This window comes from Bos mutus, chromosome 1 (genome assembly GCF_027580195.1).
Source record: "Bos mutus isolate GX-2022 chromosome 1, NWIPB_WYAK_1.1, whole genome shotgun sequence".
NCBI lineage: Eukaryota > Metazoa > Chordata > Mammalia > Artiodactyla > Bovidae > Bos > Bos mutus.
Genome location: NC_091617.1, coordinates 103,229,774 through 103,248,370, shown reverse-complemented (window position 1 = coordinate 103,248,370; position 18,597 = coordinate 103,229,774). Strand labels below are relative to the sequence as shown.

General features: G+C 35.6%; 1 non-coding gene across 1 annotated transcript; it reads right to left on the bottom strand.

Moving 5' to 3' along the window:
* Positions 1 to 6,568: 6,568 nt before the first annotated feature.
* TRNAS-GGA (transfer RNA serine (anticodon GGA)) lies at positions 6,569 to 6,641 on the bottom strand. Its single transcript has one exon. It is a non-coding gene; the product is annotated as a tRNA-Ser (tRNA).
* Between the last annotated feature and the right edge of the window lie 11,956 nt (positions 6,642 to 18,597).

The following is an 18,597-nucleotide window of genomic DNA, read 5'->3' as shown; positions in this document are numbered from 1 at the left end:
AGAAATTGACAGGATGCCATTTTAGTTTGCTGGGTATTTTAGAACTAATAATTTGTCATAACAAGTGACTCCATTGTCATTAATATTACCATTACTACTCTCTGTGATGGGAGCATGAGGCTTATCAACTCTGAGGGGAAATGGCACATGGATTTTCACTACTAACTTGAATTTAATGTGCAAATTAATTCAGTGAGCCATGAGGAAACTTTTTATTATGGATAGGCTTTCATTAAGAGGGTATAATTATGAAATGTTGATATCATTGATCTCAATATTGAATTATTGAAGAAATGTTAATTTCCACACTTTACTAACTTGTATCTACATATCACATATATACCCACATATGTATATATACATATATGTATATACATATATCTGCACATATGTGTACAATTACATTTAATGATTTAAAGTTAACCAAATATGTATATTAAACAATTATGTTGTAAAAACCAAATATATTGAATTAAAACAGCATACAAATATACATTTTTTATACTTTTCTCATATTATCCTTTGTGTAATATTTTTTATTTTTCAAAATATTAATACTTCTTTGTTTTAAAAGTGCTTATATTACATAGTATTTGCACCTGAAGAAAATTTGACACTAGTAAGAAAGGAAAAAACCCTCAATAACTACTTTATATACTTTCTTTTGAATAAGAGATCCCAGTATTTTAATTTTAATACTTCATTTGAGAAGCACCTGGATAAAATAATTTTAACTCTGAACAACTTAAGTACATTTAAATTTACATAAATTCTGCATCAATATTAGCAAAGGAAAATATTCTTAATCTTCACAATTGTCTTTTTATCTGGATTAGTATAGAATACAACTAGTCATGTATTATTTTCATATTTTATGAATGTTATTAGCTGTGCTAGCAATGTAACACTGTATTATATAAAGATCAAAGGAAAAAATATACATCTAAGAGCAGCTTAAATTCCACCTCATTCTCCATTTCTTTAGGGTTCCATTTTAAAGGTATTGTTTCAACTATATCATGAATGTGCTTAGTTCTTAAAATTATTAAAGCATTGAATTTTTAACTATTTAATATGTCAAAACTGGTATTAATGATACTGTCATGAAAATTCCTCTTGGAACTTTATTATATGCCTAAAATTTTTTGTACTCTATCCATTAATTTAAATGATGTACTCTGACCATTTTGTAACTTGAAAGATCACTTATGATTCGTAACATTCAATCACTTACTCTCCCTAGGAAAATATATTTTCCTGGTACAATAATTATGCTCTAAATAATTAAAGTCTTTGTAACTAAATACAAAAAACAAACAGGCAGAAATGGGAAAAGACTACTGAGAGGCAAAATAAGACTTGTCCTCTATGCTTCAAATATCTTATAGTTTTTAATGTAATGTACTCTATCCAGCCTTTGTATACAGTACTTCAAGTATAGATAACAGATAAACTATAGAGTTAAAGAAGATATTTGGTAATCTGCCAAATTCTTGTGAAGCCAGAAAACATGTATTTTACAACCAGATCCTCATTTCAAATTATTTCTCTACTAAAAATTAAGGAATATCTTAGATTCATGGATTATCCACAGACTTGAATATGCTCAGATTATCATGACATCTGGTCCCATCACTTCATGGCAAATAGATGGGGAAACAGTGGAAACAGTGACAGACTTTATTTTTGGGGGCTCCAAAATCACTGCAGATGGTGACTGCAGCCATGAAATTAAAAGATGCTTGCAGAAAAGTTATGACCAACCTAGACAGTATATTAAAAAGCAGAGACATTACTTTGCCAACAAAGGTCCGTCTAGTCAAGGCTATGGTCTTTCCAGTAGGAAATGGATCTGAGAGTTGGACTATAAAGAAATCTGAGCACTGAAGAACTGATGCTTTTGAACTGTGGGGTTGGAGAAGACTCTTGAGAGTCCTTTGGACTGCAGGATATCCAATTAGTCCATCCTTAAGGAAATCGGTCCTGAATATTCATTGGAAAGACTGATGCTGAAACTCCAATAGTTTGGCCAGCTGATGCAAAGAACTGACTGATGTGAAAAGACCCTGATGCTGGGAAAGATTGAAGGCAGGAGGAGAAGGGGAAGACCGAGGATGAGATAGTTGGATGGCATCACCAACTCAATGGATATGAGTTTGAGTAAACTCCGGGACTTGGTGATGGACAGGGAAGCCTGGCTTGCTACAGTCCATGGGTTGCAAAGAGTCGGACACGACTGAGTGATTGAACTGAACTGAACTGAACTGGACTGATTCAAGTATCTAGCTCTCAAGAAAGTAGGATCAGGAGTTGTCATTTGCTACAGTGTTTCATTATGAAGAAAAGGCATCCAAAAATATAAAGTCCACTAAAATTGAATTTTACTTTGTGTGTCTTGATTCTCTGCATGCTCCATTTTAACAAGTGGCTTTTTTTTTTTTTTTTTTTTTTTACATTTGTTTATATATTTAACCTTTTAAGTGTTTATTTCCAGATTAAATATAAAACACATATATGCATCCTGCTATTTATATATTGTTTTTAACATTATGCTGTATGCTGTACCCCTAAAAAGAATGTGGATATCTCATTATCCTTTTAATGACTTTAAATATTTAAAATCTAAATTATAGCTTTAAATTATCAATTTTGGACCTTTTAAAAATATATAAGCATATAAAGTGAAGTGAAGTCTCTCAGTCGTGTCCGACTGTTTGCAACCCCATGGACTGTAGCCTACCAGGCTCCTCCATCCATGGGATTTTCCAGGTAAGAGTACTGGAGTGGGTTGCCATTTCCTTCAGTACAAATTCCACTGTTCCATAAGTACACAGCATTATTTTCATTATTTTCTAGAATTTTATATTTCCTTTTTTAGCTTCATGTGTTCTGTGACAATGTCTCTCAAATTTTAGTTTGTATCATAATCACCTAGAGAGTGTGTTACAATACATATCACTGGGCCCAGCCCCAGAGATTCTCATTCAGTAGATCTGGAGTGAGGCCCAATAATGTGAATTTCTAACATTTCTCAGGTGAGCTAGTGCTGCTGAAACAGGGATTACCTTTTGAGAACCATCATGTAGGATTGGCTAGCAATGTATTCCTTAATTTCTAACTACATATTTTTGTTAGTTTTTGGTCAATTTTTTACTGTTGATTTATTGCAGAGTGAATCTTTATCAGAAAAACTGAGCTCATTTTAGGCACTGTGGGCTCAAGGGAGATAAGAAACAGTAGGGGGACTGGTTCCTCCCCATCTCATCTAGCTCTGCTCTGTGAAAGACACACCCATCTCTCTTTTTCAATAGGCAAAACCAGGTAACATTTATAAAAGGCTTTAGTTAACTGAAGAATCAATGTCCTCTTGTATGTGATATGGGTTTGGTTTGCATTCATTTAATTTATAAATACAGAGTTGAGGCTCCTATGTGAAGTATTAAGAAATGATTGCAAGTATTCAGATCCTCCTGATATCCACATAACATTTACATGGTAAAATATTCAGAATACACTTCTTTTACCATCAAAAAGATCTACTATGATGTTACTTTTTATTACGTTAATTTTTGGTAAAAATCATGAAACTCAGAATTCATGTCTTAAGCACTGATTTCTTCAGAAAAGATATATTAAAGATATATTACTGTTTTCTTGCTTTTACACAGCAGGCAATGCATGCAGCTTGGCAAACTTGCCATTTTTTAAAATTTATATTGAACCATCTGTTTGGCTGGGCAGTTTGAGGCCCTTTTTCCTGACTCTGACACATCTATCTAAACTTTTTTTTTTTTTAAACCCACTCTTGAACACATTGCCAATTAGTTTTAACTTCACAAAAATGAATGACAACCTGATGAATGCCATCACTGAACACATCATTACTTGAAAATTTGTCAGTTATAAAGACATTCACAAAGGCAGTAATTATAATTAGCAAAAAAAGGCAAATTGCTTCAACTTGGTGTCTTTAACAAAAATATACCCTTATATGTTAATGATGGCTTTCAGTGATATTTTCAACAACTTTTCTACATATAGTGTAAATCTTGTTCTTTCATTTCTCAACTCTAATTTTTGGCAATGAATGAAAAGAGAATGCAGTGTTAGCATTTCAAGAAGAAATAACATAAGGTTATCTTGATATTATAATTATATCTCTAAAATGCTAGATTCACTATAGCAGTGGCATGACATCATTGTTAACTAGTGCATTTCAGAAAAGGTGAAGAATGTAGAAACACAAATGTTTGATATGAAACAAATAAAACTGATAATAAGCCAAGCTGTATACCAAATAATATATGAATATTAATGCTTTTCTTATTGTAATAAAGAGGAAAGCGAGGAATACTCTTCAGCAGAGGTAGGCAAAGTATTATAAATTTTAGAACTGTATTGTTTAGAATCTATTTGAAAATAAGTTCTTCAACATTTAAATTGTGCTATAGCATCAAAATAGTAACTTCATAATTATAACTGGATTGAATAAAATATATCTAGCATAACTAATAAAATATCTTTAAAAAGAGTGTGTTCAATTTCAAGAACTGCTGAATTATGATATTTCTGTGTGAATATCAGCTAATTTTGACTGGTAGGTAATATGAGGTATTTATTTCTTGCAGGGGAAACTATGTTAAATAAAAATTTGAAATTGCAATGTTTTAATATAACAGATTGTTCAGAACAAGAATAAAGTGCTTTCCAAATCAACCAAGGGAATACAGGGAGAGCAAAAATTTTAAGGAGAAATAAATTTATTGTGAAAAAGGAAAGAACAAAGCAGTCAATGTTGTATGAACTTTCAATAAGAAATACAGAAAACTAATGAAAATGAGAAAGAATAATATTGCATAGGAATCTGTAATGTTAGGTCCATGAATCAAGGTAAATTGGAAGTGGTCAAATAGGAGATGGCAAGAGTGAACACTGACATTTTAGTAATCAGTGAACTAAAAGGAAACAGAATGGGCAAATTTAATTCAGATGACCATTATATCTACTACTGTGGGCAAGAATTCCTTAGAAGAAATGGAGTAGCCCTCATAGTAAAGAAGAGTCTGAAATGCATTACTTGGGTGCAATCCCCAAAAGGACAGAAGAATGAACTTGGTTCACTCCCAAGACAGACCATTCAATACCAGAGTAATTCAACTCTTTGTCCCAAGCAGAAATGCCAAAGAAGCTTAAGTTGAACAATTCTATGAAGACCTACATGACTTTCTAGAACTAATACAAAAAAAAAAAAAAAATAGAATGTCCTTTTCATCATAGGGGATTGGAATACAAAAGTAGGAAGTCAGGAGATACCTGGAGTAACAGGCAAGTTTGGCCTTGGAGTACAAAATGAAGCAGGGCAAAGGCTAACAGTTTTACCAAGAGAATGCACTAGTCATAGCAAAGAAACTCTTCCAACAACACGAGACAACTGTACACTTGGATATCACCAGATGGTCAATACCGAAATCAGATTGATTGTATTATTGGCAGTCAAAGATAGAGAAGCTCTATATAGTCAGCAAAAATAAGACTGGGAGCTGACTGTGGCTCAGATACTGAACTCCTTATTGCAAAATTCAGAATTAAGTTGAAGAAAGTGGGGAAAACTACTAGACCATTCAGGTATGACCTGTATCAAATTTTACTATTCTATGTTGGAAGTAACAAATAGACTCAAGGGATCTGATAGAGTGCCTGAAGAACTATGTATGGAGGTTTGTAACACTGTACAGGAGGTAGTGATCAAAACTACCCCCAAGAACAGAAATGCAAGAAGGCATAATGGCAATCTGAGGAGGCCTTACAAATAGCTGAGAAAAGAGAAGGGGAAGGCAAAGGAGAAAAGGAAAGATATACCCACCCTGAATGCAGAGTTTCAAAGAAGAGCAAGGAGAGATGAGAAAGCCTTCCTAAGTCAACAATGCAAAAAACAGAGGAAAACAATAGAATGGGGAAGACTAGAGACTTCTTCAAGAAAATGAGAGATACAAAACAAACATTTCATGCAAAAATGGGCACAATAAAGGACGCAAATGGTATGGGCCTATGAACAACACAAGATATTAAGAGGAGGTGGCAAGAACACAGAGTTCAGTTCAGTCACTCGGTTGTGTCTGACTCTTTGCGAAAGCATGGACTGCAGTATGCCAGGCTTCCCAGAGCAGAACTATACAAATAAGGTCTCAATTACCCAGATAACCACTATGGTGTGATCACTCACCTAGAGCCAGACATCCTACAGTACGAAGTCAAGCGGACCTTAGGAAGCATCACTATAAACAAAACAGGTGGGGACAATGGAATTCCAGTTATTTCAAATCCTAAATGATGATGCTGTCAAAGTGCTACACTCAATATGTCAGCAAATTTGGAAAACTCATTAGTGGCCACAGGACTAGAAAAGGTCCATTTTCATTCCAATCTCAAAGACAAGTGAAAGTGAAGTTGCTCAGTCGTTTCTGACTCTTTGCGACCCCATGGACTGTAGCCTACCAGGCTCCTCCCTCCATGGGGTTCTCCAGGCAAGAGTACTGGAGTGAGTTGCCATTGCCTTCTCCAGGGGATCTTCTCTGACCCAGGGATTGAACCTGGGTCTCCTGCATTCCAGGCAGACGCTTTAACCTCTGAGCCATCAGGGAGCCCCAATCTCAAAGAAGGGCAATGCCAAAGAATGCTCAAACTACTGTAAACTGCACTCATTTCACATACTAGCAAAGTGATGCTCAGAATTCTCCAAGCTAGGCTTCAATAGTACGTGAACCAAGAAATTCCAAATGTTCAAGCTGTATTTAAAAAAGGCAGAGGAATCAGAGATCAAATTGCCAACATCTACTGGATCATAGAAAAGGCAAGAGAATTCCAGAAAAATATCTACTTCTGCTTCATTGTCTATGCTAAAGGCATTGACTGTGTGGATCACAACCACCTGTGGAAAATTCTTATTAAAATGGAAATACCAGATCACCTTACCACCTCCTGAGAAACCTGTATGTGCATCAAGAAGCAACAGTTAGAACCAAACATGGAACAATGGACTGGTTCCAAATTGGGAAAGAACTACGTCAAGGCTGTATATTGTCACCCTGCTTATTTAACTAATATGCAGAGTACATCATGAGAAACACTGGGCTGGAAGGAGCACAAGCTGAAGTTAAGAATGCCAGGAGAAGTATCAGTAACCTCAGATATGCAGATGACACCACCCTCATGGCAGAATGTGAAGAGGAACTAAGCAGCCTCTTGAAGGAAGTGAAAGAGAAGAGTGAAAATGTTGGCTTAAAACTCAACATTCATAAATCTAAGATCATGGCATGCAGTCACATCACTTCATGCAAATAGATGGGGAAACAATGGAAACAGTGATAGACTTTATTTTCTTGGGCTCCAAAATCATTGCAGATGATGACTGCAGCCATGAAATTAAAGGACACTTGCTCATTAGAAGAAAAGCTATGACAAACCTAGACAGCTTATTAAAAAGCAGAGACATTATTTTGTCAACAAAGGTCCCTGTAGTCAAAGATATTGTTTTTCCCGTAGTAGGGTATGGATGTTAGGGTTGGACCATAAAAAAGGTTGAACACTAAAGAATTGACGCCTTTGACTTGTGGTGTTGGAGAAGACTCTTGAGCATCCCTTGGACTGCAAGGAGAACAAACCAGTCAATCTTAAGGAAATCAATCCTGAATATTCATTAAATGGACTAATGTTTAAGCTGAAGCTCCAATACTTTGGCCACCTAATATGAAGAACCTACTCCTTAGAAAAGACCCTGATGCTGGGAAAGATTGAAGGCAGGATGAGAAGGAGACAACAGAGGACAAACTGGTTGGATGGCATCACCAACTCAATGCACATGAGTTTGAGCAAGCTCCGGGAGATGGTGAAGTTCAAGTAAGCCTGGCGTGCTGCAGTCTATGGGGTCACAGAGTCAGACACGACTGAGCAATTTATGTATTTTATTCCAAATGTCTGTCTAGCTGTCCAAAAAAGCTTATCTTTGACATTGCTGCTCCACAATGGATTTCTATATGTAGTTTAGTTTATTTCTGGACTTTTCTATCCATATGCCAATACCAAACTAATTAAAGAACCTTTTCAGGATGTTGTCTTGGTTGGTAAAACTACTTCCTTCCTAATATAATTTCCCTTTTAGTCTATATATCCACTGCTCTTTGTTTGCTTCTCTTTATGAACTTTATTGTCAACTCGATCCCCTTCATTTTAAAAATATCATTTTTGTATTTACTGGGATTCCATTAAGTCTAACAATTTTCTTAGTTCAAGTTATCTGACCCCAAGTTTCATTTGCCTTCTTTTACATCATGTTCCAGAAATTTAACTCCCAAATTTTATACAGATTTTAGAAATAACATTGCTTTTCATCAAGCACTCCATGCTGTATAAAATCAAATGAAGATTATATATTAAATGAGAATTGTGGGCAGAATAACAAACATAATTTTATCCTTTAAAGACATTCTTTTAAAAATGCTAATATATTTCAACTTATTTTACTGGGATTCTGCAAAATCAACAAGCCAACAACAGACTAGAACATGTGTTTTTGCAAAAATTATTATATACTTTTTAAGGTCTGGAATTAATTTCCTAAATAGTATTTTTTTTTTTTTTTTACTGAAGTATAGTTGGTTTGATTTAGGTCATACCTGAATGGTCTAGTGGTTTTCCCTACTTTCTTCAATTTAAGTCTGAATTTAGCAATTCCTGATGTTCAAGCTGGTTTTAGAAAAGGCAGAGGAACCAGAGATCAAATTGCCAACATCCTCTGGATCATGCAAAAAGCAAGAGAGTTCCAGAAAAAACATCTATTTCTGCTTTATTGACTATGCCAAAGCCTTTGACTGTGTGGATCACAATAAACTGTGGGAAATTCTGAAAGAGATGGAAATACCAGACCACCTGATCTGCCTCTTGAGAAATTTGTATGCAGGTCAGGAAGCAACAGTTAGAACTGGACATGGAACAACAGACTGGTTCCAAATAGGAAAAGGAGTTCGTCAAGGCTGTATATTGTCACCCTGTTTATTTAACTTCTATGCAGAGTACATCATGAAGAATGCTGGATTGGAAGAAACACAAGCTGGAATCAAGATTGCTGGGAGAAATATCTATCACCTCAGATATGCAGATGACACCACCCTTATGGCAGAAAGTGAAGAGGAACTCAAAAGCCTCTTGATGAAAGTGAAAGTGGAGAGTGAAAAAGTTGGCTTAAAGCTCAACATTCAGAAAACGAAGATCATGGCATCCAGTCCCATCACTTCATGGGAAATAGATGGGGAAACAGTGGAAACAGTGTCAGACTTTATTTTTCTGGGCTCCAAAATCACTACAGATGGTGACTGCAGCCATGAAATTAAAAAACGCTTACTCCTTGGAAGGAAAATTATGACCAACCTAAATAGCATATTCAAAAGCAGAGATATTACTTTACCAACAAAGGTTCGTCTAGTCAAGGCTATGGTTTTTCCTGTGGTCATATATGGATGTGAGAGTTGGACTGTGAAGAAGGCTGAGTGCTGAAGAATTGATGCTTTTGAACTGTGGTGTTGGAGAAGACTCTTGAGAGTCCCTTGGACTGCAAGGAGATCCGACCAGTCCATTCTGAAGGAGATCAGCCCTGGGATTTCTTTGGAAGGAATGATGCTAAAGCTGAAACTCCAGTACTTTGGCCGCCTCATGCGAAGAGTTGACTCATTGGAAAAGACTCTGATGCTGGGAGGATTGGGGCAGGAGGAGAGAAGGGGACGACAGAGGATGAGATGGCTGGATGGCATCACTGACTCGATGGACGTGAGTCTGAGTGAACTCCGGGAGTTGGTGATGGACAGGGAGGCCTGGCGTGCTGCGATTCATGGGGTCGCAGAGTCGGACACAACTGTGCGACTGATCTGATCTGATGGTTGGTTTACATTATTGTGCTGGTCTGCTGTTGTACAGCAGAGTGACTCATCTACACACATGTATGCATTATATTTTCAAATATTCTTTTGCATTATGTTTTATCGAAGATCAGATATAGTTCCCTATAGTTTACAGGGGGACCTTGTTGTTTATCCATTCCAAATTAATAGTTTGATTTACCAACCCCAAACTCCAAGGTTCCTAAATAGTATTTAATATGTAAACAAGTATTAAAATATACTGCTATTTTCCATGTTAAAATATTCCTTCATATCCTCATTTCCAAATGCTAACTTTTAGCTATAGATATGTTGACTAAAATAATATGGTCAGAATATTACATATTTCCTATCCTTAGGAACTGTTTATATTTGAAAATATTTATTCATTTGACAGTGACTATTCTAACTCAGGCAACAAATGTGAATTGACACTGCAGATTTTATTCTAACATTACTTGGCAAACATAACTGCTTAAATATTAATGAACAAATCATTTTATTTAAGGAAATAACACTATCCATGACAGTTCAGGAGTCATTTAAAACATAACAGCAACTGTATGTAACACAACCAAAGTGTTTGACAAAGCGAGATGACACATGATGAATTAATCTTTCAGCCTTAACTTACAATAATATGTGCGTATTTGAACATATAGTGTCTTATTCATTTGAAATGAAGTCTTCTGCTGCTGCTGCTGCTAAGTTGCTTCAGTCATGTCCAACTCTGTGCAACCCCATAGATGGCAGACCATCAGGCTCCCTCGTCCCTGGGATTTTCCAGGCAAGAACACTGGACTGGGTCTCCATTTCCTTCTCCAATGCAGGAAAGTGAAAAATGAGAGTGAAGTCACTTAGTCGTGTCTGACTCTTTGCGACCCCATGGACTGCAGCCTACCAGGCTCCTCCGTCCATGGGATTTTCCAGGCAAGAGTACTGAAATTAAGTCTAAGATATTCCAATTATTATTTTGAGGCTTACAGTTATTCAATTTTATTTGTGAACCCATAAAATTTGAGTTGAGAACTCACTTTCTACATGAAAAATATAAGTGAAAATAGTTAATTTCCTCATATTCTACAGTGAGTCACTTGAAGAAGGTCATTTATCATCTTATTTGAATTATGGTTGATGTCCATTCTGAAGGAGATCAGCCCTGGGATTTCTTTGGAAGGAATGATACTAAAGCTGAAACTCCAGTACTTTGGCCGCCTCATGCGAAGAGTTGACTCTGGAAAAGACTCTGATGCTGGGAGGGATTGGGGGCAGGAGGAAAAGGGAACGACAGAGGATGAGATGGCTGGATGGCATCACTGACTCGATGGACGTGAGTCTCAGTGAACTCCGGGAGTTGGTGATAGACAGGGAGGCCTGACATGCTGCGATTCATGGGGTTGCAAAGAGTCAGACATGACTGAGCGACTGATCTGATCTGATGGCATATGAGTGAGCTATCACTGTGATATGCCACATTCTTTGAACTATGATTTTGCTGATCCACTCGCTGAAGTATTTTTCATTCACAGTTCTGCCTACCTTCCAACACTAACCCCTCAGTTCAAATGTCACTTCTCCTGAAAGGTCTTTAGGAGCTGTATAGCTACCCAATGTAACACTACTCAAACTCCATCCAACACGCTCTAAATCAGTTACATATATTATTACTTCAATAATTATATAGCTATACAGTTACGTAAGTATCTTTAATACATTTGTATTATTTTTCTATCTCCACAATAACCCCCTGCCCCAATCAGAAAGAAAGTTCCATGATAGTTAAAAGAGTATTTTTTCCTTGTTTTATTCACCAGAATATTCCTGGTACTCATAACAATGCCTAGAACATGGCTGATATTCAATACATTATTTTTGAATCAATGAATTGTTCTAAGCAGTCCATTAATTCTGATCTCAGGAAGAGCAACTTGCCAAAATAGACATGTTTTGTTAACATGATCCATGCTAAAATCTTAACCTGAGAACAAACATTTTTCTTTTTTAAAAAATTTTAAATTCAAGGACTTAAATATACAAAAATTGGCTCAATTATTTATGCATAGTGAGGTTATATTTATTTGTGAAAATAAACATATGAAAATTTTCACTAATTAAATTAAAATATTTTAATTTAAAATTAAATTATTTAATTAAATAATTTATTAAAATATACACAATATAAAATTTGAATGAGTTTATTGTTTTTAATAATGTGATAAACTAGAATTTTGGTATGCTGTTCTCTAGCAGGGAGGATAAGTAAGGCAAGGTTATGAAAGTCAATTCAATTTATGAATTACCCAAGAAGCTATATAGTTAGTTCAGTTCAGTCGCTCAGTCATGTCTGACTCTTTGTGATCCCATGAATCGCAGCATGCCAGGCCACCCTGTCCATCTCCAACTCCTGGAGTTCACTCAAACTCAAGTCCATCAAATCAGTGATGCCATCCAGCCATCTCATCCTCTGTCATCCCCTTCTCCTCCTGCCCCCAATCCCTCCCAGCATCAGGGTCTTTTCCAATGAGTCAACTCTTAGCATGAGGTGGCCAAAGTACTGGAGTTTCAGCTTTAGCATCATTCTTTCCAAAGAACACCCAGGACTGATCTCCTTTAGAATGGACTGGTTGGATCTCCTTGCAGTCCAAGGGATTTTCAAGAGTCTTCTCCAACACCACAGTTCAAAAGCATCAATTCTTCGGTGCTCAGCTTTCTTCACAGTCCAACTCTCAAATCCATAAATGACCACTGGAAAAACCATGGCCTTGACTAGACAGACCTTTGTTGGCAAAGTAATGTCTCTGCTTTCCAATATGCTATCTAGGTTGGTCATAACTTTCCTTCCAAGGAGGAAGCGTCTTTTAATTTCATGGCTGCAATCACCATCTGCAGTAATTTTGGAGCCCCCCAAAATAAAGCCTGACACTGTTTCCACTGTTTCCACTGTTTCCGCATCTATTTCCCACGAAGTGATGGGACCTGATGCCATGATCTTAGTTTTCTGAATGTTGAGCTTTAAGCCAACTTTTTCACTCTCCTCTTTCACTTTCATCAAAGGCTTTTGAGTTCCTCTTCACTTTCTGCCATAAGGGTGGTGTCATCTGCATATCTGAGGTTATTGATGTTTTTCCCAGAAATCTTGATTCTGAATACCAATAATTATTCCCTGCCTCTATGATATGTAACATATTCTAAAGGAATTTATTTGTGTATGTATGAGTGTATAAATATACATAAAGTATATATATATATGTGTGTGTATATATGATGTATGTACGTGAAAATTTATATATATACATATATATCCACACACACATTTTCCTGTTAAGGATTCTTTAACTATTCATACAGAGCAGTTGTTCTCAACCATTGTGGTTTTGATCTCCAGAAGACACTTGGCTGGAGACATTTTTGGTTTTCAAATCTGAGCACTGCTTCTGACTTTTTGTGAATAGATTGTGCTTCTAACATTTAGTGGCAGGGATGCCACTAAATCTTTTCCAATGCACAGGATGACCTCCTATAATAAAGAATAATCTGACCCATATAGTCAATAGAATTTTTACAGACTGGAAGTTTGGTCCCTTCAGAATTCACATTTCATATTTATACTATAAATTATATTCCCAAAATTTGATTAACTAGAAGGAATTAATAAATTTCTAGAAACCTACAACAAAACTGTACCATGAAAAAACAATGTCTGAACAGAATAATTATTAGTTTAGTAAGTAATCAAATTGAGTCTGTGAGGAAATTAAATCAATAATCAAAGTCTCCAACAAAGTTCAAGACAGATGGTTTCACTGTTGAATTCTACCAAATATTTAAATAAAAACTAATATCAATCCTTGTGTAACTTCCAGAATACAGGAGGGGAGAGAACTCTTTCAAATATGCTTCACAGACCATGATTAATCTGATACCAAAATGAGACAGAAGGGCATAAGAAAATTACAGGCTAATATCCCTGATGAACAGAGAAAAATAGTAACAACCTGAATTCAACAAAATTTAAAAAAAAGGATTATAATTCATGATCAACTGGGATTGACTCTACTGATGCAAGGATAGTTCAACATCCACAATCAGTATGATGTACTATATCAGCAAAATGAAGTATAAAAATCAATATCTCAAAGATGAAGAAAAAGCATTTGATGTCATCAGAATTTATTATCAAAAACTCTCAAAGTGAATATAGAGGAAATGTACCTCACCATAATAAAGACTATACATGACCAACACATGGATAACATCATACTCAGTGGTGAAAAGCTGAAAATTTCCCCCCAAAATAAGGAACAAGACAAGAATACACATTCTCATCACTTTTATTCAGCATAGTATTAGTAGTCCTAACCAAGGCAATTAGGCAAGAAAAGGCTCCAAATCAGAAAAGAAAACCCTAAAGACTCAACTAAAAATTGCTCAAACTAGAAACAAATTCAGTAAAGGATACAGATATCAATATATAAAAATATGTTGCTTTTCTGAGCACTAATAGCTATCAGAAGAAGAAATTAAGAAAACAGTTTCATTTATAACTGCATCAAAAGAACACCAAGGTATAAATTTAAGCAAGGAAGTGAAAGACCTATACACTAAAAACTGTAAAACATGGAAGAAAAAACTGGACACAAATAATTGGAACAATATTCCATGTTCACAGAGTGAAGGAATTAATGTTTTTAAAACATCCATACTATTCAAAGCCATCCACAGATTCAATGTGAACTCTGCCAAATGTTCAATAAATTTTTCAAAGATTTTAAAATAAAACAAATAATCCAATAATTTGCATGCTACCACAAAAGACCCAAAATAGCCAAAGCAATCTTAAGAAAGAACAACAAAGCTAGTGGCATCATGCCTCCTTATTTCAAACTATATTACAAACTTATATTCATCACAGAACTGTTTGATGTCAGCATAGAAATAGACACATATGCTAGATGGAACAGAATTGACATCCCATATATAAACCTACACATTTATGGCTGATTAATTTGTGACAACGGAGTCGAGATAAACAAGGGGAAAGCAAGTCTCTTCAGTCGATTGTGTTGGAAATACTGGACAGCCACATACAAAAAATGAAACTGGATCACTATTTTATACCATACCCAAAGATTAACTCAAAATATATAAAGATTTGAACATAAGACCAGAAACCACAAAATTCCTATTAGAAAACATGGGCATTAAGCTTACTGACTTCAATTACTTAATTGATTGCTTTGAATCAATTGATGAATTGATGCTTTTGAACTGTGGTGTTGGACAAAATTCTGGAGAGTCCCTTGGACTGCAAGGAGATCCAACCAGTCAATCCTAAAGGAAATCAGTCCTGAATATTCATTGAAAGGACTGATGCTAAAGCTGAAACTCCAATACTTTGGCCACCTGAAGCGAAGAACTGACTCCTTTGAAAAGACCCTGATGCTGGGAAAGATCGAGGGCAGGAGGAGAAGGGGATGACAGGGGATGAGATGGTTGGATGGCATCACCAACTCAATGGACATGAGTTTGAGTAAACACCCAGAGTTGCTAATGGACAGGGAGCCCAGGAGTGCTGCAGACCATGAGGTTGCAAAGAGTTGGACATGACTGAGTGACTGAACTGAACTGAAGCTTATTGACATCAATCTTGGTACTGATTTTTCCAACATTTCTCCAAAACAAAGGCAACAAAAGCAAAAATCAACAAGTGCGATTACATATAAATAAAAAGCTTCTACACAGCAAAGAAAATCATGAAAATGAAAAGGCAACTTTTCAAATAGGAAAAGATACTTATGATTGACATATCTGATAAGGGGTTATTATTCCAAGAATAAAAAATTCATAGAACTCAGTAACAAAAATAAACAATTCCTATTTGAAAAATGGACAGAGGATCTGAGTAGACTATCCCAAAGATGATTTGCAAATGGCCAACACGTACATGAAATGGTGCTCACTGTCATGATGAGAAATGCAAATCAAAACTACAATGCCATATAACTTTACTCCCTATTAGAACAGCTATTGTCAAAAAGACAAAAGACACACATTGGTGAAAAAAGGGAAACTTAGCTCATTGTTGGCAGAAATGTGAGTACAGCCACTATAGAAAATAGTATGGAAGTTCCTCAAAATATTAATAGAAATACAACCTTATACAGAAATTCCATTTCTAGATATTTATCCAAAGGATATGAAACACTAACTCAAAAAGATATCTGCACCCACATGTTTACTACAGTACTGCTTGTAACAGGAAAGACATGGAAACAGCATCATCCATCAATGGATGAAAGAAGAAAATGTGATTTGACATTATATATAAGAATTGAATTATGAACAACACTGAGTTAGGAGTGTTGACCTTTCATGTGGTCAAAAATCTGGGTATACCTTTATAGTTGGCCCTCCATACCTCAGTTCTATATCCACAGATTTCACCAGCAGTGGATTGTTTTGTACTGTAGTACATATTTCTTTTTTTTTTAATATATATATTTCTTAAAAAAAAAAAATCCACATGTAAGGTGATCCTTGTAGTTCCAGCCAGTGCTATTCAAAGGTCACTTATAAACACACACACACACAAACACACACATAGAGGGATATTATCCTGAAATAAAAAAGGAAATCTTGCCAGTTGTGACAACTTGGATAGACCATGAGGTAATTACACTAAGTGAAAGAAATCAGGGCTTCCCTTGTGGCTCAGCTGGTAAAGAATCTGCCTGCAATGCAGGAGATCTGGGTTTGATCCATAGGTTGGGAAGATCCCCAGGGAGAAAAACAAATATCATGTGGCCTCACTTTTATATGGAATCTAGGAAAAAAAAAAAAACAGCCCCCAAAGCCAAATTCATAGATAGAGTGAAGAGATCAGTGATTGCCAGATTTTGGGGATAGGTGTGTGTGTGAAATGACTGAAGGTGATCAATAGGTACAAACTTAAAAATAAAGACATCGCCCTTTCCTTTCAGTAAGTGAAAATAAGCATAATTCTGAAACACACTAAGTAAGTAGGTATATTTGAATGACAGGTGGGTTTGATAAAATTTTTTACTAAGTATGAAATCCTTAATATTTGTATAGCTAACCAAGTAAAATCCTAGATAAAAATTCTTATAAACACTGGAATAAACATGTAGTGACTACGAAGCTGAAAGCATCTATATCCATATTTTTATGAGCTTTTTCCTTTCAGATAAAGTCAAGATATATTTTTATTAGAGCTTACAAACATCTTCCTTTCAAAGAAGAAAGCCATATAAATAATTCACCTTGATATCAATTGTTTTTAAAGGACATTTTTACTATTATTGAAAGAAGTCTCAATGTGCAAACATAATAATTCACTTTTAAACTTTGAAAATGTTTAATACTTGATATTAATCTCAAGTTAACCTGAAGTACATATATGTACATGTGTGGATGCTCAAATATAGGGTTGCATGTCTAGGAATTATATTAATACCATAATAAATTTAATATTATAAGATGGGAACTAAACATGAGACATCAACTTACACTTATCCTAACAAATGATTACTCCTAAGCATCGAGGTCAATAGAGGTAATCACATTCTTAGCTAAAGACTTCTTCAGTTCAGTCACTCAGTCATGTCCAACCTTTTTTGAATCCCATGGACTGCAGCACACCAGGCTTCCCTGTCTATCACCAACTCCCAGAGCCTACTTAAACTCATGTCCATTGCATCAGTGATGCCATCCAACCATCTCATCCTCTGTCGTCCCCTTCTCCTCCTGCCTTCAATCCTTCCCAGCATCAGGATCTTTTCCAATGAGTCAGTTCTTCATAACAGGTGGCCAAAGTATTGGAGCTTCAGCTTCAACATCAGTCCTTCCAATGAGTATTTTGGAGTGATTTCTCTTAGGATTGATTGGTTTTATCTCCTTACAATCCAGGCAACATCAAGAGTCTTCTCCAACACCACAGTTCAAGAGCATGGACTCTTTGGTGTTCAGATTTCTTTATGGTCCAACTCTCATATCCATACATGACTACTGGAAAAACCGTAGCTTTGACTAGACAGACCTCTGTTGGTAAAGTAATGTCTCTGCTTTTTAACATGATGTCTAGGTTGGTCATAGCTTTTCTTCCAAGAAGCAAGACGTCTTATCAGCTACTATCTCTGAAAATAGGTGACACATTAAGTTGGATTACATACAGTATTTATGAACTCTATGTCCATGAACTCCATGTGCAGCTTAAATCGACTTTTCCATCAACATTTGAGGAAAAGACTGTTATTTTTCAAAAGGCAAATAGTGACTTAAAATAATCAAAGCATATTTTTAATTTATAAACTGTGGCATTGTTTCATCATTTGTTCATTACATTTGTTTATTTTAATAACAAGCCTCTTATTAAATGCACTCCATTACTTCACGAATTTTGTGGGTGGGGGTATAATAAAACAAATAGAATAAACTTTTTCTGTCTTCCTACAAAGAACCTCATTTTTTAGATAAGATGACTCCCTTTTTAAATAAGGACACAGACTTCACAAACGGTTCCTTATTGTTACTTATGTCATGATGTCACTGATGAAGCATTAAACAAATTCAGCATAATAGGAAAGGGAAGGCAAAGGTAAATTTCAAAGGTGTTGTTGTAGACAGTCAGCTGTGGATGTGTCTGGTGGTG